Consider the following 27,598-nt stretch of genomic DNA (forward strand, 5'->3'; position numbering starts at 1 on the left):
GCCTCCCCCCCTTCCAAAATGGCCAATGATGGGCCTGGAGGGGGTGGGAAGGGGAGGGGCCCTGAGTGGGTGTGTACATAGCTATGCTTCCCAACCATATTCTGCACAATTGTGTCGCTTCTGGGGTGACTTGAAGCCTGGAGAATGCTTTGGGGTTTTCCTCAATGGTAAAAAAGCCAAGAAAGGTTGGAGTAACCTTATGCAGAGCTACTCCTTCTGTCCTTTAACCATCAAATGACAGCTGATGTAAGGTAAAGGTAAAGGTATCCCCTGTGCAAGCACCGAATCATGTCTGACCCTTGGGGTGACGCCCTCTAGCGTTTTCATGGCAGACTCAATACGGGGTGGTTTGCCAGTGCCTTCCCCAGTCATTACCGTTTACCCCCCAGCAGCAAGCTGGGTACTCATTTTACCGACCTCGGGAGGATGGAAGGCTGAGTCAACCTTGAGCCGGCTGCTGGGATTGAACTCCCAGCCTCATGGGCAGAGCTTTCAGACTTCATTTCTGCTGCCTGACCACTCTGCACCACAAGAGGCTCGGCTGATGTAAAGCAAGAGGCTATTTCCACACACATCAGTTAATGCACTTTCAATGCATTTAGAAGCAGATTTCCCTGTCTCAGCTGCAAAAACACATTGAAAGTGCATTATCCAATGAGTGCGGAATGAGCCAAAAAGAATTGGGTTGCCACTGCCTATTTCAGCAAAAACCCTCTTTCTACATAGAGCTATGGCTTGGTTCCTTCCTCTAGCAAGGTCAGGAATCCTCTATCACATCTCTTGGATCCCAGCCTGACTCCTCCCTGTTTGTGAGCCTCAGCCTAGTGGCCAGCTGGTTAGTCAGCTGTTTGCTCCTTTAACACCAAAGCCACTACCCAGTAAAACAAGTGCCAGTTTTACTATGAACTCTTGAAGAGATTAGTTGGGCAAACACTGTGAAAGGTGGGGAAAGCATAAACACACGCTTCATAGAATAGAATCAAAGGTGGGGAGGGGCCATACAGGCCTAGTCCAACCCCCTGCTCAATGCAGGGTCAGCCTAAAGCATCCAGGATAAGGATCTGTCCAGCTGCTGCTTAGAATCATAGAGTTGGAAGGGGCCATACAGGCCTAGTCCAACCCCCTGCTCAATGCAGGGTCAGCCTAAAGCATCCAGGATAAGTCTCTGTCCAGCTGCTGCTTATAGAATCCTAGAGTTGGAAGGGTCCATGCAGGCCATCTAGTCCAACCCCCTGCTCAGTGCAGGATCAGCCTAAAGCATCCAGGATAAGTCTCTGTCCAGCTGCTGCTGAAAGGCTGCCAGTCAGTGCATGGCAACGCTAGGCATATGGCAGCTACTGTTGACCTAAGTAACCCAGCATGCTGAACCTGAGTTGGGAAGAAGGGGCATCTACAGCCCTGTAACTGGGCAAGAAGCGCTTCAGTTTGAACCTTTCCTTCCTCAGTGCAGCAGTTTTGATCCAAACCAGTCCCAGAGGCACTGGGGGAAAGAAGTTCCCTGTAATTGCTGTGCAGCTCCAGGGAAAGCAAATGAAGTCAGGAGAACTTCGACCCAATGCATGGCCAAAGGTCTCATGTAGTTTGGCCCCAAACTGTTCAGCCATGTCTTTATCTCTTCTGCCAAAAAAGTGCAACCAGGATGCCTTTTGCCCCAGAGATTTTGCTAAATGGTTAAAAACGAAAAGTGACGCTCCCACATGATGAGCAGGGCGGAGGTGAGGTGAAGTTTCAGTTGATTGCCACAATAAGCAAACACTGTTTATTAAGACAGTTCTTTTATTGGAAATTAGTGAGCTGCTTCTACAATTTTTTTTGCCAAGGCTAAGGAAAAGACGGGTACAAGGCTGTTTTAACCCCCAATGCCCACTAGCCCCACTTGGTACCGGTTCAGGTGAGTAATGTCCAGCCTGTAGATCAAAGACATAGTATAGAAGAAGAAGAAGAAGAAGAAGAAGAAGAAGAAGAAGAAGAAGAAGGAGGAGGAGGAGGAGGAGGAGGAGGAGGAGGAGGAGGAGGAGGAGGAGGAGGAGGAGGAGGAGGAGGAGGAGCTGGTTCTTATATGCCGCTTTTCCCTACCTGAAGGAGGCTCAAAGCAGCTTACAGTTGCCTTCCCATTCCTCTCCCCACAACAGACACCCTGTGGGGTGGGTGAGGCTGAGAGAGCCCTGATATCACTGCCCGGTCAGAACAGTTTTTATTTGTGTTGTGGCAAGCCCAAGGTCACCCAGCTGGCTGCATGTGGGGGAGCGCAGAATCGAACCTGGCATGCCAGATTAGAAGTCCGCACTCCTAACCACTACACCAGACTGGCTACTGGGGAACAAGGGTGATAAGACAGTGTTGCATAGTGTCGAAACCAGAGGCAAATGGCAAGCACTATATTCCATACCCCACAGCACCCCTAGCCCGAGCTATAGCAAACAAAATCGGCAATAAACATGGCGGAAAACAGAACCACTCAAAATGTTTAAGAAAATATAATGGCAAGACAAGCAGGTATTGGCAGGTGAGAATAAGGCAGATTATGGATCAACACTTCATTTAGTCGGTAAAAAGACTGGATAAATGCATTGAGAGCACCCGGGGGGGGATTTATTTATTTATTTATTTATAATTGGATTTATATACTGCCGTTCGCCAAAGGGCTCACAGCAGTTCACAATAAAATATAAAATTAAAGTAAAATCACATAAAATCCCATAAATACCCCATTATTACAATAAAAGATGGCATTCTATTCTATAACTCTCCCCCACTTTCCCCGCTTGTTCAGAGAGAGGTCGGGTGTTAATCCTGTAAGAGAGAGAGGAGAGGAAGACTGGCCGATGGATTAGCGATCTTGGATGGAACCCGGGCTCTGCCCCTGGCCTCAACCATACGCCTGGCGGAAGAGCTCCGTCTTGCAGGCCCTGCGGAAAGATGGTAGTTCCGACAGGGCCCTTAGCTTCTCCGGGAGCTCATTCTACCAGGTGGAAAAGGCCCTGGCCCTGGTCGAGGCCAGGCGAACGTCCCGGGGGCCCGGGACAGTCAGTAGATTCATACCCGCAGAGCGGAGAGCCCTGCGGGGGGCATAAGCAACCAAACGGTCCCGCAGGTAAGTAGTACCCAAGCCACGTATGGCCTGATCTCAAGATGTGTGTGTGGGGAGGAGAGCCCGATGAATCCTGTTTTGCACATCAGGTTGAAAGCACTCTCGGTGAGACAGGAGTTGGGAAAACATCATTACCTCATGGTTTGAAAGCCATGTTGACACTCTCCGTATTAGCAGCTGGTTATTAGGATTGCTAATTCCTTTGGTCAGATCTGCCGATCGGTGGTGCAACCCTAAACCATTTGCTCAAAGGCGGTCCCACTGAAGTTATTATTAGAATTCAGATACCAGTAATCAAGTTTCAGCCAGGTTGTAATTAGGGCGCCGTGACCAAGAACTAACTCATTTACTCAAATGCTTACATCCTACAGTTCCCTATGGTTCGAACAGGCATACAAATGAAAATATAAAACAAACCCCGCAAATAACTGCATTGCCAGTTCCTCTTTCTGTGCTGTCAAGTCGCGGCAGACTTATGGTCACCCCAAACGCTGGCAGGGGCTCATGGGAATTGTATTCCATGGACTTCTGGAGGACCACAGGTTGACTACCCCTGACCTAAACAACTGGAGACAGAAGAAGAAGAAGAGTTGGTTCTTATATGCCGCTTTTCCCTACCCGAAGGAGGCTCAAAGCGGCTTACAGTCGCCTTCCCTTCCTCTCCCCACAACAGACACCCTGTGAGGTGGGTGAAGCTGAGAGAGCCCTGATATCACTGCTTGGTCAGAACAGCTTTATTAGTGCCGTGGCGAGCCCAAGGTCACCCAGCTTGGCTGCACATGGGGGAGTGCAGAATCGAACCTGGCATGCCAGATTAGAAGTCCACGCGCCTAACCACTACACCAAACTGGCTCTCATCACCTCCCAAGGAAACCTTTTCCACAGGACAGAGCTGTGATTAAAAGTCCAGGCACTGATTGATGACAGGTGGACCACCTGAAGTGAAATAGCAGCTAGCAGGTGGCCACTTGGCTCACAGGTGCATAAGGAAAGGTATAATGTAATAATAATATGTGGGTCAGTATCTGATATAATGCTACGTGGGTCGAAGGCTATGAATGGCTTTATAGCTCATAATGAGCACCTTGGAGTTGGAAACAAATTAGCAGCCAGTACCTGTGCAGGGGTTTGAACCCGTGTACCCTGCCACAAATTTCAATAGCCTTTAAGTTGCTACTGAACTCTTGATCTTTTCTGCTGTTACAGATAGATTAACATAAGCCTTCAGGGAAGGGCGGGATATAAATACAATTTTAGTTTTTATTATTATATTATTTTTATGCCTACCCTTTATTTTTTTTAAGGGTGATTCAGGTCTCTATTAGAGCATTTGGCCCGGAAAACAAAGGACATGGCGTGGCTAAAGATATCTGATTAGGCATTTTTGGTAAGACTTTAAAAAAAATAAAATTTATTTTGCGGTACCAGTTGAAATACGCCAAAGCAATATGGATCAGGTCCTTCCACAGTAAGCGGGAACGGCTGAAATGTCAGCGTAGGCGCATCATAATCCATAATCACAGAATAATGGGGGTGGTAGCAGGAGGAACCAGATACAAGATGCCCATCCCAATCACTTTAACCAAACCAGGGTGTAAACTGCACGGAGCTTTTATTCCAACCCCAGGTCGATTCAGTCCCTGCCCTCTACACAGAATGCGATTTCCGTTTGGATTTGGGGCGATTTAAAATTTCCTTCTGCAGCAAGAAGGATTGATCCGGAGTGACCCTACCTTTATTGTGCGATATCTTGGAGTGCTTTTAACCTTCAATATTTAAAGGCTGTTTTGAATCTGGGCTCTCCTCCATGGTAGAGGACCCGTGATTGGCCACAGGTGGTCATGTGACAAACTTGCCTTAAAGGAGGAGCCCCTAATTTCTCTCAGTTTCTGTTGGTCCTGGAGTTTTTCTCCCTCCTCTGCCTTTTTCGATCCTCTCCCCCCCCCTTCAAGAAAAGAAAGAGGCTTGGCTCCCCCCCCTTCTGAACTACCCTAACCACGTGCAGAACACTTTCCTGTTTCAATGGGGAGAGGTGGGGAAGAGGAAGATCCGAGTTCAAAGCAATCTGAATTCAACAGGATTGACAATGGAATAAACAAAGAAAGTGCAGACTCTGCCCAGGAGACACCACACCTCAATCATTACAGATTTTATCAAGATGTTTTCCACCTGCAACTTAACCATCATGGCCTGAAATAAAAGAAAAACCATACAGTGCAGCAAAGCAAAGCAATCTTGATCCCTCCAAGAGCTAAGGTACGTAGTAACTAACAGGTTCCCTCTTTCAGGACTCATATCACTTTCAAGGCCAAAGTATAGAATGGGCCAATTATCTCTAGGTGAGAACTTGTGAGCTGCAGGATGAGAGGGGGAGAGTCAGGAGTGATGAGGTAATCTCCTAGAGCAGGGGTAGTCAACCTGTGGTCCTCCAGATGTTCATGGACTACAATTGCCATGAGATTCCTAAACATATTGTAGTCCATGAACATCTGGAATTGTAGTCCATGAACATCTGGAGGACCACAGGTTGACTGCCTCTGTCCTAGAGGGTTCTATCTCCCACCCACTTCCTCTTTCTCCAGATCAGTGTGTGCATACGCAAGGAGTAGGTCCTCCATTAAGGTTCTCTGTTGATGTATGGCATGTAGTCTGTCTGCAGACTAGCCACAAGAAGCTTGCAATGTACTACTTTTGTAATTACACTTTACATTTTTGTACTCTGTAAGGAGACTGAAGCAGATGAATATGTTATATTTCTGTAGATAATCTTTCCTAGTAAAGATCCTCTCTTTTAAACCTCGACGCGTTGTGAGTCTGGATCTGTGCCTCATCCACAAAGGTGACTAATAACTGCATTCTTTCAAATGCTCTGTTAGTCTGCAGCTCTGTTTCTCTGGAGGGACGCGGGACCCAGCCAAGACCAAAGGTACAACATATACTTTGTCCTTCCCCAGAGACTCATGGTGGCTTATGCCATGACTAATACCTGCTGATAGACCTATCCTTTATGAATCCAACTAACCCTATTCAGTGTCTTAAAGACATACAAGAAAGAGGATTCCACAACCTTTGTTGGCCACCTCTGACTGCTATATCCACCAGGGGATACCAAACTCTTTCCAATATCTGACAATAATGTGTAGCTGGTACTTGAAAGCCAATGCTGTTACTGTGATCCTGGAGCCCTGGAAACACTTAATTGGGATCTCTCTGCACCTCCTCACCTGCTTCAAATATCCTGCTTCAAAATCATGTCCCTATCTAACCGTATAACCACTTCTCTGGATCCCGCCCTCTAAGTCAAGTCAAAAATTATTTAAAAGACAACATTTAGGGGGGAAAAACCCTATTTCGTGACATAATTTACTATATCATACAGCACGAATAACATAAAGTACTTTAAGTAAAATGTACTATTATAATTCGAAATGACTCGCATATAAACAAATGCTTTCACTCCACAATTGATGCTGTACACATTATGGAACAAGTCTTACCTTTCAGGTAGGCCACTGAATCCTTCCTGTAACCCTGGCTAGTTCTTGATAGCCTGGGACTGCAGTCCTAGATGGATTGTTGACCTTTGTTAGCAGGGGTCACCCAGATCAGTTTTCGAGTCTGGTGGTGGCAGTGGTTGGAGCCTTGTCTCTGCTCTCCATGTGTATGAGGGCTGGACCACAGCACTCCCAGTGGTTGGGAATAGTCACTACAGGAAAGGGAAACCGACATATCGTTAGGCGGCCATTATTCCCGTGTATTTTACCTTAATAAACCTAATATGACAACTGCAAAAATGTGTGGCAGCTGCACCACTGAAGCTTGCAGTACAAATGATAAGCCTAGCTTGCAGTCCAAATGATAAGTTATTGGGTAAAACTTTGTTCCTCTCTATTGTATCTTAATATAGAGAACAAGGGGCCAAGCCCGTTGCATTCAGGAATACAACGGGCGCTAGATTAGGGGAATGGCGTGGAAGAGTGGCTTCCTCAACCCCCCAGGAGCTGGAAAGGCTGCGGGCAGCAGTTAGGGAATTCACCGGCAGGGCAGCTCTCACGCAGCAGGGATATGCAGCCTCCGAGCCTCAGAGGGAAGTGGAAGGAGGGTGGTGGTGGTCAGGGGTGGATGCGAGACCACCAAGGAAGGCTTTGCAGATTAAGGTGACAGCAAACTACCTTCTGCTTCTTGCCTGCCTTGAAAGCCCCTTGCTTTCGGTTATGACTTAACAGTGCGTTAGTATCCGTTTTGGGTTAACAGTTTGGGAAACTCTCACTGCAATCGCAGGCAGATTGACTGCAGTCTAATTGCAGTGATTTCAGTAGCTTTCTTGGAGTAACTCTGCTGCACAGGACTGCACTGCATGTTCCTTCGCCCTAAATGGAAGCCCTCCCACTTATCCTGCTGAAGACGTGACAGCCGCAAAGCGCCTGTCAAAAAGCTCAAGATCGAGCAATTTATCCCTAGGCCACTATATAAACAAGGCCCCTTCATGGTATTTTGCTTGCTCTTGATAATCCTCAGAAGACACAATCACAGCCAATTAAGGATTAACAGAACTATGTTAGCAACCATGAACATGCCCTTGTGAAAAGCTTAGTCAGATAAACACAGGGTCATTTGAAATAATCCCCATTAAATGAATGCGAACTTCAGAGGGGTTTGTAATCCAACAATCTGGTTTTTAAAGCACAAAGGGGTGCCAATTCAGTGTCACCCGAATCTCAGCCTTGGTTTAAGAGAGTGACAAGATACGCATCTTTGGGTGTTCCGCAAGCATTATAGATTTACTGCAGAGTAGGAATTGTAGGTATGCTGTGAGGCTTAAAGATTTAGACTGCAGTCTGTTGAGAAACCCCCTGAAACATTCTTCAAGCTTCAAGAAACCTCAGAAGTGACGCAGTCATGCAGAATATGGTTGGGAAGCAGAGCTGTGGACACGCCCCCCCAGGCCCCCCTCCCTACCCCTTCCAGGCCCGCAGCCATTTTGCAAGGGGAGGGCCGGTTGACATGACCATATACGATCATGTTGTTGTTAGTTGCGAAGTCGTGTCCGACCCCTCGCGACCCCATGGACAATGATCCTCCAGGCCTTCCTGTCCTCTCCCATTCCCCGGAGTCCATTTAAGTTCACACGCACTGCTTCAGTGACTCCATCCAGCCACCTCATTCTCTGTCGCCCCCTTCTTCTTTTGCCCTCAATCGCTCCCAGCATGAGGCTCTTCTCCAGGGAGACCTTCCTTCTCGAGAGGTGGCCAAAGTATTTGAGTTTCAAATATGATCATATGATCATTTCACCCGATAAATGTTTAAAATGTTTAAAATTTAAAAAATATATTAAAAATTAATTCCAGGGCTTCACAAAACCCTGCTTGAGAAAACCTGACCTAAGAAGACTTAAGCCAAGGGTCAAAGTAAGGAAAGTATGTTGTAAAATTAAATATTAATATTTATTCAAATTAAAAAAAAACAAGCCTTAAAATATAACCTCATAAAAATCCAAATATACATTCATGCTAATAACACCACTGACCATTCACATTTTGGCATCCCTGCCTTTATCAATGATCAGGCATAAATAAATAAAGCAGCAGAAATAAAATAGAAGAACAGGCTATGTTAAATATACAGTTGGCTCCTTTACAGTGATTTAATATGTTAACTATGTAGGACACTAAGGACCTTAATTGATTCTATGGATGAGAAGGCCAGATAACATTCTTGGAGGCCTCTTATGTTTCTAAAGCAGGCCCTGCTCCAGATGAGCACTCCCAGTGTCCAGTGAGTATCCGATAGGAGCCAGCCTTTCTCCAAAGTACGCTGAGGTCCTTAAGAAGATCTTTAGCAGTGTCACTCTCATTTGTTACCATGGACTTTTCTTTGGCAGGGATGTCCATGTGGGCTATCCCTGATGGCCACCAGTACCCCATCCCACCTTCCCAATGTTGGGGACGAGCCATGGTTTTGTGGCTCAACACAGCCAGGCCCCCCACTATCACCCCTTGGTGGGGGCTGCAGGATATCAGGCACCAGGGAGGAGGGGCAGTTTACAGATGAGAGACAGTTTGGTGTAGTGGTTAGGAGTGCGGACTTCTAATCTGGCATGCCGGGTTCGATTCTGCACTCCCCCACATGCAGCCAGCTGGGTGACCTTGGCCTCGCCATGGCTCTGATAAAGCTGTTCTGATCGAGCAGTGATATCAGGGCTCTCTCAGCCTCACCCACCTCACAGGGTGTCTGTTGTGGGGAGAGGAAGGGGAAGGCGACTGCAAGTCGCTTTGAGCCTCCATCGGGTAGAGAAATGTGACATATAAGAACCAACTCTTCTTCTTCTTCATGAGAATTTCTCTGCAAAGGCCTTGCCCCAGTCCCTACATCACCAAGCTTCACCCACCTATTTGCTCCAGGCACAAAATGGGGAAGTTTCGTACCTGTCTGAGGGTCACAGTGAACTGTGCTCATTTGTACAAAGTTTGAGACCAGTGGCTTCTTTTTAAGGTCAACTCGCATGTGCATGAGCACAGAAGCTTATATCCAGAATTAAATTTTGCTTGTCTTAAAGCTGCCACTGGACTCTAGCTTTGTTGGATGGCTTCAGACCAACACGGCTACCCACCTCAAGGTATGCACATTGTTAAGTGATTCTGGCTCCGTTTGTTAGTCTCTTAGGGAGATCATAAGAAAGCCTTTTTTGGTTAACCATTCTTAAGGGAAAACGCAATAGCTACAGATGGTGTGCCTCCAGGGCAGGAATTTTTATTCGGGTAGATTGGACTTCGAACATGCTGTACCTTTTCCGCACCTGGGCACTGCCTTGCTTGATGCTGTTTATTCATTTACTATTCTGTCACGGGACTCACCTGTGGTTGAGATTGCGCCATCTTTTAAGTACACAGTCCTTGGTTACTGATAGCTGCAAGATAACTTATGTTTCAACCGTGACTTGAATTGTGAATTTTGATCAATCCTGAGGACAGTTGATGGATATATTTGCAAATATCTCACTTCAGCTGATGGATATATTTGTAAATGTCCTGACCCTCTTCTATTGAGAAACCCCTGAAACATTCTTCAGGCTTCAAGAATCCTCAGAAGTGGAGTGATTGTGTAGAATAGGGTTGGGAAGCAGAGCTGTGGACACACCCATCTGGGGCCCCTCCCCTTCCCACCCCCTCCAGACCCATCATTGGCCATTTTGGGTGGTTTGACATGACCATATACAGTCATATCACCCAATAAACATCTAACAAATTTAACACACACACATACACATACTCAATGAGAACAAAGTTTGAGTCCAATAAAGATACTGAGGAAGTGTGTGCATACATGAAAGCTTATACCTGGAATAAAACTTTTGTGGTCTTAAAGGTACAACTGGACTTAAACTTGCTTGTATTGCTTCAGACCAACACGGCTCCCCCTTGAATCAACACTCTGTGTACCGCGTGCTCAGAACAAATGTTTGGCTTGAGAATTAGCTGTAACAATGAAGATGTAATATCCATGCCCAGATGCAACAGATGCTACGAATAACGACCAGGGAATGGTGATCGCTATGTCCTGCCAGAGACCATAGCAGGAAGCAGAACTGTGAGAGAAGACCAGCATTCATCTGAAATTATAGTGGGAGAGAAGTGATATCACTGTAGGAAATTGTGGAGCTTGGATGGGGTCACCCTCTTTGAGTGCCCCTAGAATTGTACCCCCATGTCCAATCTTTTTGCAACTGGGGGGGGGGCTTTTAAGAAGAGACTCCTATAGCCACATTGTAAGTTTGGAGCCTCTATCTCAACATTCCTCCCACCCCAAGCCCGTGAGAGTGTCTTTTCTGGACTCTGGGGGGTGGGGATTTGAGATAGAGGTACCAAGCTTGCAGCATGGCTGCAGGAAACTCTCCTCAAAAGGACCTCCTAGTGGCAAAAAGATTGGACCAGGGGCTTATACCCCCCCAAAATCTTTTTTGTCTCTATGGTGCTACTGGACTCAGGTCTAGCCATTCTACTGAAAATGGACCCAGTTATCCTCTGAAACTGGTTTCAGGACAGAAAGATTCAGGAGGGGTAACCACATTGGTCTGAAGCAGGAGAACAAAGTCTCAGTCCGGTGACTCCTTTAACCTGCGTTGAGCAGGGGGTTGGACTAGATGGTCTGTATGGCCCCTTCCAACTCTATGATTCTAGGATTCTAGGATTCCAACCCCAACCAAGTTTTATTCTAGGTATAAGCTTTTGTGTGCATATACACTTCTTCAGAAACAAAGAAATAAACTTGCACACAAAAACTTATATCTCGAATTAAACTTTGACAAAGTTTTGACAAAGTTTGACAAAGTCTTAAAGGAGCCACTGGACTCAAACTTTGTTCTGTTTTCAAGAGAGTAAGTCTATGTTCCAACCACCTTCACCTACTTTAATACAGCATATCAGTCTTGCCCCTGATTCTGATCCAGCCTGGCAGTTCTGCTGTTCAGATATTCCTTGGCAATTTAAGATAACCAGAGAATAAGATTTCTCAAGGCAGCACTTGTTCCATCATGAAACTACATATAATTTTGATACTTGTCTTCTGGCATCGAAGGCTGGAAACAAACAACATGTTTTAACAGAGCTGAAAGCATGTCAAGAGTCACTGCTTCCCTTCGCAGAGGTACACAAATATTTCTTTTGACCCGCTATCGTTTCAAGCAGGTTGTGCAGGTTTCTGATATGATATAAAGCCCTGCAAAACCTGTTTGCCAGGACAAATGCAAGAAGAGTGTACACAGTGCAAGTAGTAACCCCTACTTTCAACCCTTTGAAAGAGGAAACTGTTTCTAACCTTTTTCTTCAAGTAATTTGAAAGATACACTTCTAGGCCTAGTCTGCACACAATAGATAATGCACTTTCAATGCACTTTAGAAGTAGATTTTCCTGTTCTGCACAGGAGAATCCAGCTGCCAAAGCACATTGAAAGTGCATTATCCTATGTGTGCAGACTAGGCCCTAGTCTATGACAAATAAGCCTTATCCACACTTTGGGGGGGAAGCAATCCTAAGCAGGTCTTCTGCTAGGATTGTAACCTTGGTTTCCTTGCATAACTGAACAATGAAGAAGAAGAAGAAGAAGAAGAAGAAGAAGAAGAAGAAGAAGAAAACTTGGTTATTATATGCCACTTTTCTCTACCCGAAGGAGGGTCAAAGCGGCTTATAATCGCCTTCCCTTTCCTCTCCCCACCACAGACACCCTGTGAGGGAGGGGAGGCTTATATTACTGCTTGGTCAGAACAGCTTTATCTGTGCTGCGGTGAGCCCAAGGTCACCCAGCTGGTTGCATGTGAGGGAGCGTGGATTCAAACCCGGCTTGCCAGATTAGAAGTCCGCACTCCTAACCACTACACCAAGCTCAGTACAATACTGAGTGAACATGTCTCCAATGGCATTTATGATCTTTGCACTCTGTGCTCTGTTTAAAGATATCCACGTGCCAAGCGGCAATATTTACAATGTATTTGTGAGAACAAGGTATCTTATTTAACGAGGCATATTAAAATAATCTGTGGAGGTGTGGAGGTTTCCAAGGCATAGTTACAGCCAGCTACTGCAGATGAGAAAACACGGCCATGCATGTGGGTAATGGTAGGATGATAATGAAGCCAGTTCCAAAAAAAGTTCTTAGTTCTTTTCAAAGCCGGAGACAGTTCCTAAAGCCGATCACTCTCTCTTGTCCTCTCTTGTCTTTGCTATCAAGTGTCACTCAATGTTAACAGCTAATTTTTAAACATTGCACATCACGGAAGCTTATTGCTTATTGCTGCGGCTATTTACAGAATTTGCAGGCCAGCGGTGCCATCTGCAGAAGCTGTGGCATGGCCTTCCAAGAGAGCTATGTAAGCATGTTCTCAGGCTCTTTCAATCAAGACTTGTCCCAACTCGAAGTCTGACTCCCAAGCGGTGTTATTGCCAATCACAGATGTTTGTGGTTCTGGGAATCCCGCCGTCCGAACGTTCTCCCAGGTAATTGATGAAATATGTTTAGGATTCTCCTACCGCTCCCTTCAACATCTGTTTGCAGCAAAAAACTTTTCACACATGGAAAGTGGGTAGGGTAGGAATCCAGGTGAGATTTGGTGCCAAAGCTGTTTCGATCTGTGAACAGGCTCCCGTTGCTCGGCCCCGCCCCCTTTCCAAACTGGCAAATTAATAATACTACGACTGCTTGTTGGAAGTGAAGACCTTTACGCTGTCTCTTAGCCTCAGACTTCAGAGGAGGACTATAGAGAGCCAGAGAGCTAGATGGGCCAGGACACAGAACACCCTTCCCTTCTACTGCTCCAACACCAGTCCTTTGAGGCGTAGATTGCCTCCTCCTTCTGAATTTGACTCCTTCTCCATCTTGGCACCCCGAAGGCAGGCCATGTCTCCTGCATATCTATCCATTCAGTTACCTAGACTAGATGAGAATCCTGTCTCGACTCTTCCCCATCTAGAATGGAGTTCCTTACAGTAAAGGACTCATAAAGCTGCAGAACTTCATAGTTCTGGCAACTCAGATTCCCGTTGCTCAGCTGCCATGGTATTAAAAAAATAACAACACTGATTAATTCTGGCCAATGCTCTAATCTCTAATCTCCTGTCCAAACAGCATTAATGTTCAGTGGTTGAATATGTCACATTGTCACATTGGTACGTTGCTGCGATGTCACCCTAACTTGCCTCTTACTCTTAGTAACTCTGTAACCCAGGGGTAGTCAACCTGTGGTCCTTCAGATGTCCATGGACTACAGTTCCCATGAGCCCCTGCCAGCAAATGCTGGCAGGGGCTCATGGGAATTGTAGTCCATGGACATCTGGAGGACCACAGGTTGACTACCCCTGCTCTAACCAACTTAGCATCTGGCTGGTTGGCAATCTTCGTGAAAACTTGAGTAATTCTTTCCCAAAGGAAAACATTGTATGATTTGACGTTGCTTAAAAAGGTGTCAGTAAGTCACACACTATGTCCAAAGGGACTGGATGTGGCTAGGGGCAGAGCATCAGCTCAGCATGCAGAAGGTCATAGGTTCAATCCCCAGCATTGGATAGTAGCAGAAGTGAAAGCCCTTTCCTTTGAGACCATGGAGAGCTATTTTAATTCTGATCAGGGAATGCTGACTCAATGGACCAGTGATCTGGTTTGGTACAAGGCATCTTCACACCTTCTTGTTCTCTTTGATGTTTAATCTGGATTCCTGTCCAGACTGCAGTTAGTAATATACAAAAAAGGATACACGGAATTATTGTGTTACAGCCAGTAATACACAGATTGCAGTTAGGACAGGTACCTTTTCATACCACCGTAGCTTTTGCTGTTAAGGGCTGTTTTACTATGTGTAGGGATATAATTTTTTAAAGATGGGAGAGCATGTGAAATTGTGATCCTCCAAGTATTTTGAAGTGTGTGGGGCACCTGAAGAACTTGGGGATTCCTGGGAACTTTAGGAATTGTAGCCCATCATAGAATCATAGGGTTGGAAGGGATCTCCAGGGTCATCTAGTCCAACCCCCTGCACAATGGAGGAACTCACAACTACCTGCCCACCCACAGTGACCCCAGTTTCATGCCCCAGTGATCCCCCCCCCCACACCAAAAATCTCCGGAATCCAGCCTGGCTTGGAGAAAATTCACCCACCATCCCACTGTAGCAATCTGCAATTCCCTGGGTATGCAAGGGTGGGCCACAAGAGACAAACACTGGCACATCCCTTCCTGCCCACCCACTCACAATCTGCCTAAGTTCATGAAATCAGCATTTATGTCAGATGACTACCTAGCGTCTGCTTAAAAACTTCCAAAGAAGGAGAACCCACCACTACTCGAGGAAGCCTGTCCCACTCAGGGACTGCTCTGTCAGGAACTTCTTCCAGATGTTTGCCCAAAAATTCTTTTGAATTAATTTCAACCCATTGGTTCTGGTCCAACCCTCTGGGGCAACAGAAAACAGCTCTGCTCCATCTTCTCTATGACAGCCCTTCAAGTATTTGAAGATGGTTATATCACTTCTCAGTCAGTGTAAACTGAGTCAGGAAAAAGGGGCTTCTGGTTTGTCTCTGGTTGTTTGTTATGTATCCTAGCCCACAGCAGCTACACGGCCTATCTGATAGCCACAAATCTCATATGACTGCTCAGAAGTTTGAATAGATTCCTGCAGCTGGCCATTCGTCTGACGAATCATCATTGCAAACCAAACACCTCTTCCCACCTGAGGGGAGTAACATGTCAAACAGGTGCAAAATAGCAAGGTGGTAACAGAAAACGGAAGGACTGATGCAACATATTTTCTCAGACTTCTGTTTTGCTAATCTAAACATGCCCATCTCTTCAGCATTTTTTTAAATGTCAAATGTTACAAGCGCTCTGAGCCATTCCACACATATTAGATCAGCCTTTCTCAACCTTTTTACTGTCAAGAAACCCCTGAAACATTCTTCAGGCTTTGATAAGCCCCAGAAGTGGAGCAATTGTGCAGAATATGGTTGGGAAGCAGAGTTGTATCCACACCCACCTGGGCCCCCTCCCCTTTCCATCCCTCCAGGCCCCTCACTGGCCATTTGGTAGGGGGCAGGTCAACATGACCACACAAGGCCATATCACCCAATAAATATTTAACAGATTTAAAAAATATATTAAAAATTAATTAATTCTCACCCATTTGGGAAACCCTTCCAGGACCATCAAGAAATCCCAGCATTTCATGAAACCCTGGTTGAGAAAGCCAGATCATGCACTTGCAAAGCACTTTAGAAGCAGATTTTCCTGTTCCACTCAGGAGAATCCAGCTGCAAAAGTATGTTGAAAGCCCATCATCCAATGCATGCAGAATGAGCCCCACAGATTTGAATGGAAGAGGAATGGAGGTTGATCTGCAGGAGGACAGCTAGACTTGAGTCCAGCAGTGCCTTAGGGACCAAAGGAATTTGGGGGCTATTCATTTTTGAGAGACAAAGTTTTTAGTCATTCTCAACGGGGATCATATGGTCCCCTGGGGGACTGTGACACATTTGAAGGGGAGGCATAGGCAGAAATATGTCTGCTTCTCTGGCATTTCCTTCCCAAGGGAGCCTCCCCAGTCCCTCTACACATACAAAGCTGTACCAACTTGAGTTGAACAAGTCACTTAAGAGCCACATTGATACAGTGGTTAAGGGGAACTGGCCCATATTCTGGAGCAGGGGTAGTCAAACTGCGGCCCTCCAGATGTCCATGGACTACAATTCCCAGGAGCCCCTGCCAGCGAATGCTGGCAGGGGCTTCTGGGAATTGTAGTCCATGGACATCTGGAGGGCCGCAGTTTGACTACCCCTGTTCTGGAGAGCTGGGTTTGATTCTCCGCTCTTCCACATGAAGCCAGCTGGGTGATCTTGGGCCTGTCACAGTCCTTTTAGAGCTGTTCTCACAGAGTACTTCTGTCAAAGCACTCTTATCCCCACCTACCTCACAGGGTGTCAGTTGTGGGGAGAGGAGGGGAAGGTGCTTATAAGCTGCTTTGAGACTCCATTGGGTAGTGAAAAGTGGGGTATAAAAAAACCAACTCATCTTCTTCATCTGGGCATGTGGACTCCTACATCAGAGTCAGTGAGGTTTTGGGGGGTTTTGTGTGTTTAATTGTTTTAATACTTAGAACACGATTCTACGTATATATATAGACAGTATACAGGTTTTCCTGAAAGGCTCCCCTTTTTTCTCACATTTTTATAGAAAGTTAACAAGGCTAAACATGTACTGGGATATCAGCAGAAAGGCAAGCACTGTTCCTGCATATTTGGCTCACTGACTGATTGACGACATTCGGGCCTTGGGGTCCTCCAATAAATTTTGAGATGACATATAAATGGGTGGCTCTAAACTTATTTGATTCTAAACATAGACAAGAACAAGATATTCCTAACTTCATGGAGCTGTTCCACCAGGCATTTCATTAAGGCCGGGCTGCCAGGAACATCTAAGAACCCCACCTCCCTTGAAACACTCTCCCGTATCATCTAGTTCTGGGAACTAATGGGGGGAGGGGGAGCAATGCAGGTTGGCTGGGCCAAGAGGGGTGGTCCTATAAATCCAATTAAAAAAAAAAAATCACGAATTCCAGCTGGCACCATGCAAGCCTGCATTTATACTACTTTCTGTTGGAAAACAGCTCTCTGTGCCATGTCTCCTGACTCCTGAGAGCCAGTTTGGTGTAGTGGTTAGGAGTGCGGACTTCTAATCTGGCATGCCGGGTTCGATTCTGCACTCCCCCACATGCAACCAACTGGGTGACCTTGGGCTCGCCACGGCGCTGATAAAACTGTTCTGACCAAGCAGTGATATCAGGGCTCTCTCAGCCTCACCCACCCCACAGGGCGTCTGTTGTGGGGAGAGGAATGGGAAGGCAACTGTAAGCCGCTTTGAGCCTCCTTCGGGTAGGGAAAAGCGGGATATAAGAACCAACTACTACTACTACTACTACTACTACTACTACTACTACTACTACTTCTTCTTCTTCTTCTTCTTCTTCTTCTTCTTCTTCTTCTTCTTCTTCTTCTTCTTCTTGTTGTGGGGTGTAAGCAGGAACTCTCTTGCCATAGAGTTAGATAGATAGAACACTGACCACTCTCACCTTTGATCTCACTGACCTGTCCCTAGAGGGTAATTTCCTGTTTCCACAGTCCCCATTCCCTTTCTCCTCCATCTCTCCATGAAGCAGCATGATGGCAGGGAGATGCCTCAAGCATCTCTCTCCATCCAGCTATTTAGAATAGAATAGGAACCTTATCTTTACCTCTAAGTATGTAGTATTAAGTTCTTTATTAAACAGTTGTTATAATAGTTAAGTACCACGTTTGTGAACGTGTGTTTCTTTGTTTGTTATTTTCACTCCACATGCACTCTGCCAGCCACTGCGTTATATGCTTTACTAATGCACTCTGCTAACTTTAAGGATATTAAGACTTTTTGTTGTTGTTGTTAGGTGTGAAGTCGTGTCAGACCCATCGCGACCCCATGGACAATGATCCTCCAGGCCTTCTTGTCCTCTACCATTCCCCGGAGTCCATTTAAGTTTGCACCGACTGCTTCAGTGACTCCATCCAGCCACCTCATTCTCTGTCGTCCCCTTCTTCTTTTGCCCTCAATCGCTCCCAGCATTAGGCTCTTCTCCAGGGAGTCCTTCCTTCTCATGAGGTGGCCAAAGTATTTGAGTTTCATCTTCAGGATCTGGCCTTTTAAGGAGCAGGCAGGGCTGATCTCCTCTAGGACTGACCGGTTTGTTCGCCTTGCAGTCCAAGGGACTCGCAAGAGTCTTCTCCAGCACCAGAGTTCAAAAGCCTCAATTCTTTGACGCTCGGCCTTCCTTATGGTCCAACTTTCGCAGCCATACATTGCAACTGGGAAGACCATAGCCTTGACTAGACGCACTTTCGTTGGCAGGGTGATGTCTCTGCTTTTTAGGATGCTGTCTAGATTAAGACTTTACCAATTCTTAATATCCAACACTCTCAAACGACTGTATGCTCATATGTTAAAAACTGTTCTCTGGTCTTTTCCACAAAGCTGGTTGATAATATTCAAACAAAATGTTCAAACTCACCAAAAAGGAAAGGCATTAACTATTCCACTGAACAGCTTTCTCTCTCTCCCAGCTTCAAAGGACTCAGCATGTTTTTGAACCAATATTCTATGCTTCAATACCTATTACCAAAATCATGGGAAACGCCATCGGATGTATTTTTATTCACTGTAAGCAACAGGAAGCTAAAGTTCTGATTCACAGGTCTGATTATCCTCACAGAGAGCCAGACTTAATTATCAGCTGTGTGTCATACTTTCGGAAGTACACACTTTGTCAAGGTGAATTTTACCCTTTATAAATTGGTCTTATAAATTGGACTTCACTTTAGAGCCCTATCAGAGTGCCTGGAAGCTTTCACTACTCAATTCTATTCTGGATCAAACTGAAAAGTACCATACAGTAAAATCTATTGTAAACTTCCCTGCTCTTTGAAGGCATATCATAACTGGCCCAAGACCGGGCTCCATGTACATTCAGAAATTAGCCCATTAACTTCAATAGCTCTAGAAGAATGTAGCTCAGTACAGGATACAAGCTCTTTTGTGAAATTTCACTGTGAGCACTCTATTAATAATAATCCTGAAGTCTTTTTTGAAAGACGAGAATTCTAAACATTCTGCAGGCACCTTAATTAACACAGTTTTTAAAAGTGGATATGCTCAGGATTTTATTACTCAGCAAAACCAGCAAAGGAAAAAGCACAGATATGATGCCACCATTCTGTCTGACCTCCTTCCATTAGTAATTCTACACTACTGTCAGCAATAAGGTTTGAACATCATTTAGACAGTGATGCTGTCCACCATTCAAATGAAATTTTAAAATTCCCAATGGTACCTTCACAATAAAAATTTGTCCTGTGGTTTGAGTTCTTCTGTCTTCAGCTGCCAGGCTCCTATTACAGCCTATGCTCAACAAATCATCATCGATATATATAATTATCAATGTGGTTCCACCTGTGGATACTTAAATTCAGAGACTGGAGCCCTGAGCAGATGAGAAAGCTCTTTTTAGAAACCTGAGAAAAGCTCCATGTTTGCAGGGGAAAAAAAATCTAAAACAAAAACAATTTCTCCCCAAAAAACACCCCCAAATGACATATACCTTTAAGATCAAATGACTTCTATTGTGACAGTTCAGGGACATCATTAGGTAATGATAACAATATTGCCAGCAGGTGGTCGAAAAAAATAGTGTCAAAAATCAGGTGGAAAATCACAGCCATTCCTTTACTGGTCAGTGTTTTCAGATAATACACAAACTGACAGGGCAGTAAGTAATGAAGAAGGCCAGTCAAAGTCAGAGTAATCTGGTTATAATGGGTCAGCTGGATTCATTCCAACCAAACCCCTCTAATACGGGCAAAATTTAGTGATCTGCAAACAAGGAACAAAAGTTGCCCTGATAAAAAATGAGGACTTGGAAAGAATAAAAGTTCCGTTAAATAAACAGCAGGCCAAGAGATTAAATGGATGGTATTTTAGTCTGAAAGCTGTTATTTTAAGTTACTTCTTTTGTATAGTCTATGTTTATATTCTATTGCTGGTTTTTTAATGCTAGATTTTAATTCATAACATTGTAACATTTTGGGATTTTTAAAATGTTTATTTTGGAAGACACTTCCAGCAGACTCCTTAAAGAATTGGCATAAATTTCTTCTAAGTAAATAAATCCTGATGGGCACTTTTAATCAAGAATGCAAACATATATCTTGCTAAACAATCAAAAGAATAGGGAAATGTGGATCATTAGGAGGGTACCTGCAAAATCAAGGTATTGCCCGTAGAGTGTCAAATATTTTAACTTTTCGACAAATAAACATACGAAATAATCTGCAAAGAAAAGTCTTGAACTGACAATCATGTACAAATCTCACCAAGAAGATAGAATAGAAAATGTCTCTTTCAGGATGGCGTTTGCTGGCAGGGGCTCATGGGAATTGTAGTCCATGGACATCCGGTGGGCTGCATTTTGACTACCTCTGCATAGCATATTGGCTTAATTTCTAGTAATTTGGTGGGGGAGGACATACTAAGAGCATGCTTATTAACTGATAAGCAACTATGAGGGAAGCATATCAGGTTAAAATTTATCCTTTTAAAATTGATTCCTGGAAACCTTCTCTACGTTAACGGAAGGACAACTGTTTAAACATCTCTTTGTCGATTTCTGATTGTGGAACTACACAATAGCTGGGTATCTGCCTCCGGATCATTTCGGCAGAAACCTTATCTGCTGGATTATATGTTTCTTGCCTTCTCGGAGTTCATCTGACCTTAACATTTTTACTCCCCTGATGTTTTTGTGAACAGCAACGGAACCCAAAGATGAACTCAGTTTGTTATTCTAGCAAGGCATTATTTGTTCTCCATTATGTTGCATATCTGTTGAATATCTTCATGGTGCTGCTGACTCATTTACTGCTCATTTACCCTCTCCTTACTTGGATTATCCCTTTTTAATATCCGAAGAAGTACGCAAGCTCACGAAAGCTCACACCCTGCATAAAGGTGACACGGGACTCATATTTTCTTCTGTAATTTAATAGGTTAGAAAAGAAGAAGAAGAAGAAGAAGAGTTGGTTCTTATATGCTGCTTCTCTCTCCCTGAAGGAGTCTCAAAGCAGCTTACAGTCGCCTTCCCTTTCCTCTCCCCACAACAGACACCCTGTGAGGTGGGTGAGGCTGAGAGAGCCCTGATATCACTGCTCGGTCAGAACAGCTTTATCAGCGCCGCAGCGAGTCCAAGGTCACCCAGCTGGCTGCATGTGGAGGAGTGCAGAATTGAACCCGGCTCGCCATACTAGAAGTCCACACTCTTAAACTGGCACTAAACCTAAATGGCTTTGTAGGCCTTTGAAATCAAACAAATATGCAGATACTTCCACTGCAGCCAGACCTCCCATGGTTGTATATCAGCCTTTTGTTATTGGTCACACAGAACGATCCTTTCATCACTTAAAATCCTTGTCTGATAACAAGGCAGAATCTCCTGATCTGGTAAGCCAGTAGCTGAGCAAACAGGGCACTTTAAAAGTACACAGGAGAAAAAGCTACTGGGGAGAGGGAGGAGGGCCCCCTAACAGTACAACACTGTGGCACTCCTAGAATTGCAGGGACCAGAGCACATGCTACATGTGCTATTAGGATAAACCACTTCAGTCTCAAACCCCCACCCTCCCCAGACTCCAACCTCCAAACCTCCAGGCCCCGTTCTGCCCACATTGGATGAAGCACTTCCAATGCACGTTAGAAGTAGATTTTCCTGTTCCGCACAGGAAAATCCATCTGTAAAAGCATATTGAAAGTGCATTATTCAACCCAGTCTACGGAATGGGTCCAGGGTCTTATCTGCATTGGCCTTTTTATCCTGTCAGATTTAAAGGAGCAATCTGCACTTGATCTGATTGCCAGACTGAAGTCAATCGAGTTTATTATTCCATCTGCAACTTCTTGGCTCCAGTCTAGAGTGACACCCCCTTTTCCCCGGGATATCTGAGAGTGGATATCTTCCTCGTGCAGACGTTTGGCCTTTTGGATTGTCTTGCCCCTCCTCCTCCTAGCCTGGCCGCATCTCCATTGTTGTCTCTGAGGCTGCCGCCTCCATTTGCCCCCCCCCCCTCCACACACCCTCTGGCGTCAGAGCCAGTCAGGAAAACAAAAATCAACAAGCCGCCTCCTGCTCCTCCTTCAGCACTCTGGCTTCTCTCTCCCATCCCACTCTAGAAACAGGCCTTTCTCTTCCAGAAGGGCTGCTGAATTACAGCTGCACAAATAATTGGACATTAAATACTATCATGATCAAAATCACCAATGCATTTTCAAGTACTTTAATGATCACTGGGGAATCCCCCCCCCCCCATTATTTTGCATTACCAACTTCAGTTAGTGTATGTGCGGGGGTTATTTTTTTTAGAAGGGGGATCCAATGAACCAGCCTAGGTGCAACCCCCCCCCCCTCACCATACTTCTTCCCTTCCAGGGAAACTGACAGATAAAAGTCTTGTCCGTTTTACAGAAACCAAGTAGCTAATTTGAAAAGATTTTCTTCCCATCAGTGTAACCATGAGAGAAACGGCTAGGGGTACAAGTGAAAACGGTCTCAGGTGAGCGTAGGTTGCATAGTGCCATACAGGTATGTATTTCTTTTGCAGTGTGGGAGTGATTTCAAAACACCGGTGGTGATTTCAACATGCGGAACAGCACTAGTCATTAAGCATATTCCCACTTCATAATCATAATGAAGCATAAGGGGGGGGGGGGAAACCACGTTACCTTTTACGTGCTAATGCAGAGGTCGCCGATGGGGTTGACCCTTGCGCGCGTATTCAGAATTTTGAGAAAAGGCAGCGGACACATCAGAATTGCTGCTATTAGGGAGGACGGATCACAAAACGGCTGCCGTGCAGGATAAGGCCAATCGCCCAAACCAGACTCCCCCAATTAATTCACAATACGCTATACATGTTGTAAGAACTAGTTTGCAACATCAGGCCTGCGAATCTGCCTCCTGCTCTCTGTTGCCAGCACAGAAGCACAAGAAAAATGTATGAAGGAAGGGAGCAGCAGCTGGGGAAAAGGGCCATGCAGGCAAATGGGAGTAAACTCTGCTTCTGTTCCCCAATCAGCCAAAGCGAGCTGCCAGCCAAGGATTTTCCTTTGAGCAGAGATGCTAATGATTGCATGCAGCGTCTCCATTTCACCAAGTCAGGCATATTACATGTGGAAAGTACCGCTCTCGGTTCTGTTAGAGCTGTCATCAGAGAGCAGTTCTGTCAGAGCTCTCTCAGCCCCACTTACCTCACAGGGTGTCTGTTGTGAAGGGAGGAAGGGAAGGTGATTGTAAGCCACTTTGAGATTCCTTTGGGTAGTGAAAAGTGGGGCATAAAAAACAACTCTTCTTCTTTACCCGCTAGTAGGGTTACCAGCTCTAGGCTGGGACACACCTGGTGACTTTGAGGGTGGGGCTTGTTGTGGGTGGGATTCTGGGCAGGGACACCTCAGTGGAGTATAATGCAATGGAGTCCACCCTCCAAAGCAGTCATTTTCTCCAAGGGAACTGATCTCTTTAGACTGAATATGAGCTATAAATCCAGGGGGATCCTGCATTCTGCAGGGGGTTGGACTAGATGACCCTGGTGGTCCCTTCCAACTCTATGATCCTGTGACTGGCATCCCTACCTGCTAGGCCAGGCTGCCATGTCAGAATATCATGCTTGCAAAATCAACCCAGACATTTACATCCCTACGTTACGCTCAAATGACCAAACAGACCTGTTATCTTATATTTCCTAGCTCCTCATCCTGTAAAGCCACCTGCAGCTTTTAATCCAATCAAAGCGTCCGCCTTCCCTGGCTCTCCTTGTGCTCCGGGATCTGGAAGGCAAGGGCTGCAGCTAATCCTCATATGAACTAGTTTTACAGAGGGTGTGTTCCCTCACTGCTGGGACGCCCCATGGCGCAATGAGGTATCGGTGTGATCAGGCACCACGGCCAAGAGCAAAGGCACTCGCACGAACATACGCATGCCAGACATTGCTCACTGCTGAGACATGCTTGTGTCACATAGCAGTCCACTCATTGGTCCCGGGGCAAGGGCGGGTCTCAGCTTCCTGGGGTACTAGATGTCCCATCTCTTTAACTAACGCAGGCAGAAGCTCGTGGCATTCTGGAAGCGGGAGGCCTGTGTGCTGGGTGAAGAAAAGGAAACGATGGCGCTTCCTATGGGAACAGGTACGGGAGGGAAAAAATAAAGGGCTGGACCGTTCCCTTATCTGCACAGCATCTCGTGCCAGCGTGTGAAGTGCGGCAAGGCGAGGCAGAGGCTGAAATGCAAACCAGGAAAGCCCCAGATCAGATCTTTTCTCAATCACCGACTCATGAGCAGGGCCTCTTAAATATAGCAACACCCTTCTGAACCCAATAGAGGTTACATCCAATGCAATTCTTAAATGGACGCCATTATTATTATTATTATTATTATTATTATTATTATTATTATTATTATTATTGTTGTTGTTGTTGTTGTTGTTGTTGTTGTTGTTGTTGTTGTTGTTGTTGTTGTTGTTATTGTTGTTATTGTTGTTATTGTTATTGTTGTTATTATTATTATTATTCCCCGCCACTCCCGAAGCCGGCTTGTGACAACAATCCATCGTAAAACCCAGATAAAACCCCATTAAAAACAGGACATCCATTAATAAACAAAACACTGCAGATGGCAAAGCCTAACCCGACCCTCTTGCCAATGTCTAATCACATGGGCTAGGAGGGGGCCATCGATGTTCCCTAACTCAGTGCTAGGAACAGTAGCACTAGCACTTAAAAGGGTACCCAAAGGACACCCAACCGGGGGCAGGGGGCGGGGACTGATCTTCCTCACTGCCCTGGCCTCAACCATAGACCCGGCAGAAGAGCTCCATCTTGCAGGCCCTGCGGAACGCAGAAAGTTCCCGCAGGGCCCTTCAAAGCTCAGCCGGGAGCTCATTCCACCAGGTTGGGGCCAGGACCGAAAAAGCCCTGGCCCTGGTTGAGGCCAAGCGTGCTTCTCTAGGGCTGGGAATCACCAACAAGTCAGTACCCACAGAGTGCAAACCATTAACATCAATGGAGGCCATTTCTAATGCAATCTTTAAGCAGATACCCTTCTAGTTTCGTTGAAGTCAGGGGAGGTGACTTCCAGTTCAGTCCTTGAGCCAGGCGTTCCCAACCAGGGATTTATGAAACCCTAGAGTTCTTGACAGTCTCGGAAGGCTTTCCTGAATAGGTGGGAGTTATTTTAAAAATATATTTATTAAAATGTGTTAAACATTTATTGGGTGATGACCATATATGGTCATGTTGACTGAAGGGGGCCCCCTCTGATGTCCACTGATGGGTCAGGAGGGGGCGGGAAGGGAAGGGGCCCGGGGTGGGCATGTATGCTGCTATGCTTCCCAACCATATTCTGCATGATCTTGCCACTTCTGTGGTTTCTCAAAGCCTGTGGAATGCTTCAGGGGTCTCTCAATGGTAAAAAAGTTGAGAAAGGCTGCCTTAAGCAGACACTCTTCTACACCCATTGATGTCAATGGAGACTATTTCTGATGCAGTCCTTAAGCAGACACCCTTCTACATCCATTGAAGTCAATGGAGACAATTCCTGATGCAGCCCTTAAGCAGATACCCTTCTACACCCGTTGAAGTCAATGGAGACAATTCCTGATGCAGTCCTTAAGCAGACACTCTTCTACATCCATTGAAGTCAATGGAGACAATTCCTGATGCAGCCCTTAAGCAGATACCCTTCTACACCCGTTGAAGTCAATGGAGACAATTCCTGATGCAGTCCTTAAGCACTCTTCTACATCCATTGAAGTCAATGGAGACAATTCCTGATGCAGCCCTTAAGCAGATACCCTTCTACACCCGTTGAAGTCAATGGAGACAATTCCTGATGCAGTCCTTAAGCACTCTTCTACATCCATTGAAGTCAATGGAGACAATTCCTGATGCAGTCCTTAAGCAGACACCCTTGTACCTCCATTGAAGTCAATGGAGACAATTCCTGATGCATTCCTTAAGCACTCTTCTACATCCATTGAAGTCAATGGAGACAATTCCTGATGCAGTCCTTAAGCAGACACCCTTGTACCTCCATTGAAGTTAATGGGCTTAGAAGGGGGGTACCTCTGCTTAGGGCTGCATCATGAGAGCTGCCGCTCTCTCCTAGCCTCATCCACCAACCACAGTTCTACAAAACTGACAGCAATATTGACCTTCTAACAAATTATTGTGGGGACTGCTGTGCTTAATGAGTGTGCAATGTCAAGAACTCTCTAAATCAATACAAATCCTAATTATCACTGTTAATGTCTCACCTCTCCATGTTCTGCAGAATGAGAGTCGATTCCCTAAGGGGGGCAGAGGGAGAGGCAAGAGTTCTTCTCGAGGGGTGTTTGACGCATTCTATCCGTTTTTAATCCCACCTTGTTATTTTCTAAGAACGAAGATGCAAAAGTGTCATGTTCACAGGTGTAAAGAAACACTCAGGCTGTATTCAGCTGTCACATTCCGATTCAACTTCAGTTTTGTGCAACATCTAACCCTGGCTGCTCAGCTCCTCCTGCCTAGTTCAAAAGAATCCAAACTGGGATTTGGATCATGAGATATAACCTATCTTGTGATTTGGTTTGTCAAAGTTCTGATTAGTAGCTACACTTCAATGCAGGAGAGTTAAGGCAGAACTCTCAGCTCGTTTGGCTGAAGGCCCCAGGGTACTGAAACACCACTGCAGAACAACAAAATAATTTCACTGCTGCTACAGAAAATTCCCAGGACTGAACATCCAATCAGCTCAGCAATCTTTGCAACAACTGTTAAACAGGGACTTTCAAGCAAACCGTGGTTAGTGCCAGTCATTTGCTGAACTGTGGTTAGTTTCAATAACCCATCATTTCAAACTCATGTTGACTATTCCGTACACGTAGGATAAGGCACTTTCAGTGCACTTTTGTAGGGGAATTCTCCTGGGGCATATGAGAACCAACTCTTTTCCTTCCTCATTTCCTCCCCAGTCATTCTCTCATTTGAAAGAACCATCCCTGAGTTGCTTTTCCCTCCATGGTGTAGGGGGGGGGGTGGCAAGTATGAGAAAGTTCTCCACAGCAGGAATGAAAACTGCTTGGAAATGGCTTTCATAGGATCATAGAGTTCAAAGGGACCTCCAAAAACATCTAGTCCAGCCCCCTGCAGAATGCCTTTTCCCACAAGAAAACAAGAGAAGTTCCCCTCTCCCCACACTGATTTCCTTCTTGGCCAACCAATCCTGGAAAACACTTTATTTACTTGATTTATACCCCACCTTTCTCCCCACTGGGGATCTAAAGTGGCTTCATCATTCTACTCTCCTCAACCAAAACAACCCTGTCAGGCGAGCTAACTTGGGAGTTTGTGTCCTGCTCAAGGCC

At 45.5% G+C, this 27,598-nt stretch overlaps 1 protein-coding gene across 2 annotated transcripts in view; it reads right to left on the reverse strand.

Annotated features, from left to right (window-relative positions):
- PRLR (prolactin receptor) overlaps positions 1-27,598 on the reverse strand; it is a 115,662-nt gene that overhangs the window by 79,124 nt on the left and 8,940 nt on the right. For both annotated transcript variants that reach the window (XM_077346959.1, XM_077346960.1), the window contains exon 2: positions 6,589-6,797. The gene's annotated coding sequence lies outside the window, so the exon portion shown is untranslated. The remainder of the gene's footprint in view (positions 1-6,588; positions 6,798-27,598) is intronic.

This window comes from Paroedura picta, chromosome 7, assembly GCF_049243985.1.
Source record: "Paroedura picta isolate Pp20150507F chromosome 7, Ppicta_v3.0, whole genome shotgun sequence".
Classification (NCBI taxonomy): domain Eukaryota; kingdom Metazoa; phylum Chordata; class Lepidosauria; order Squamata; family Gekkonidae; genus Paroedura; species Paroedura picta.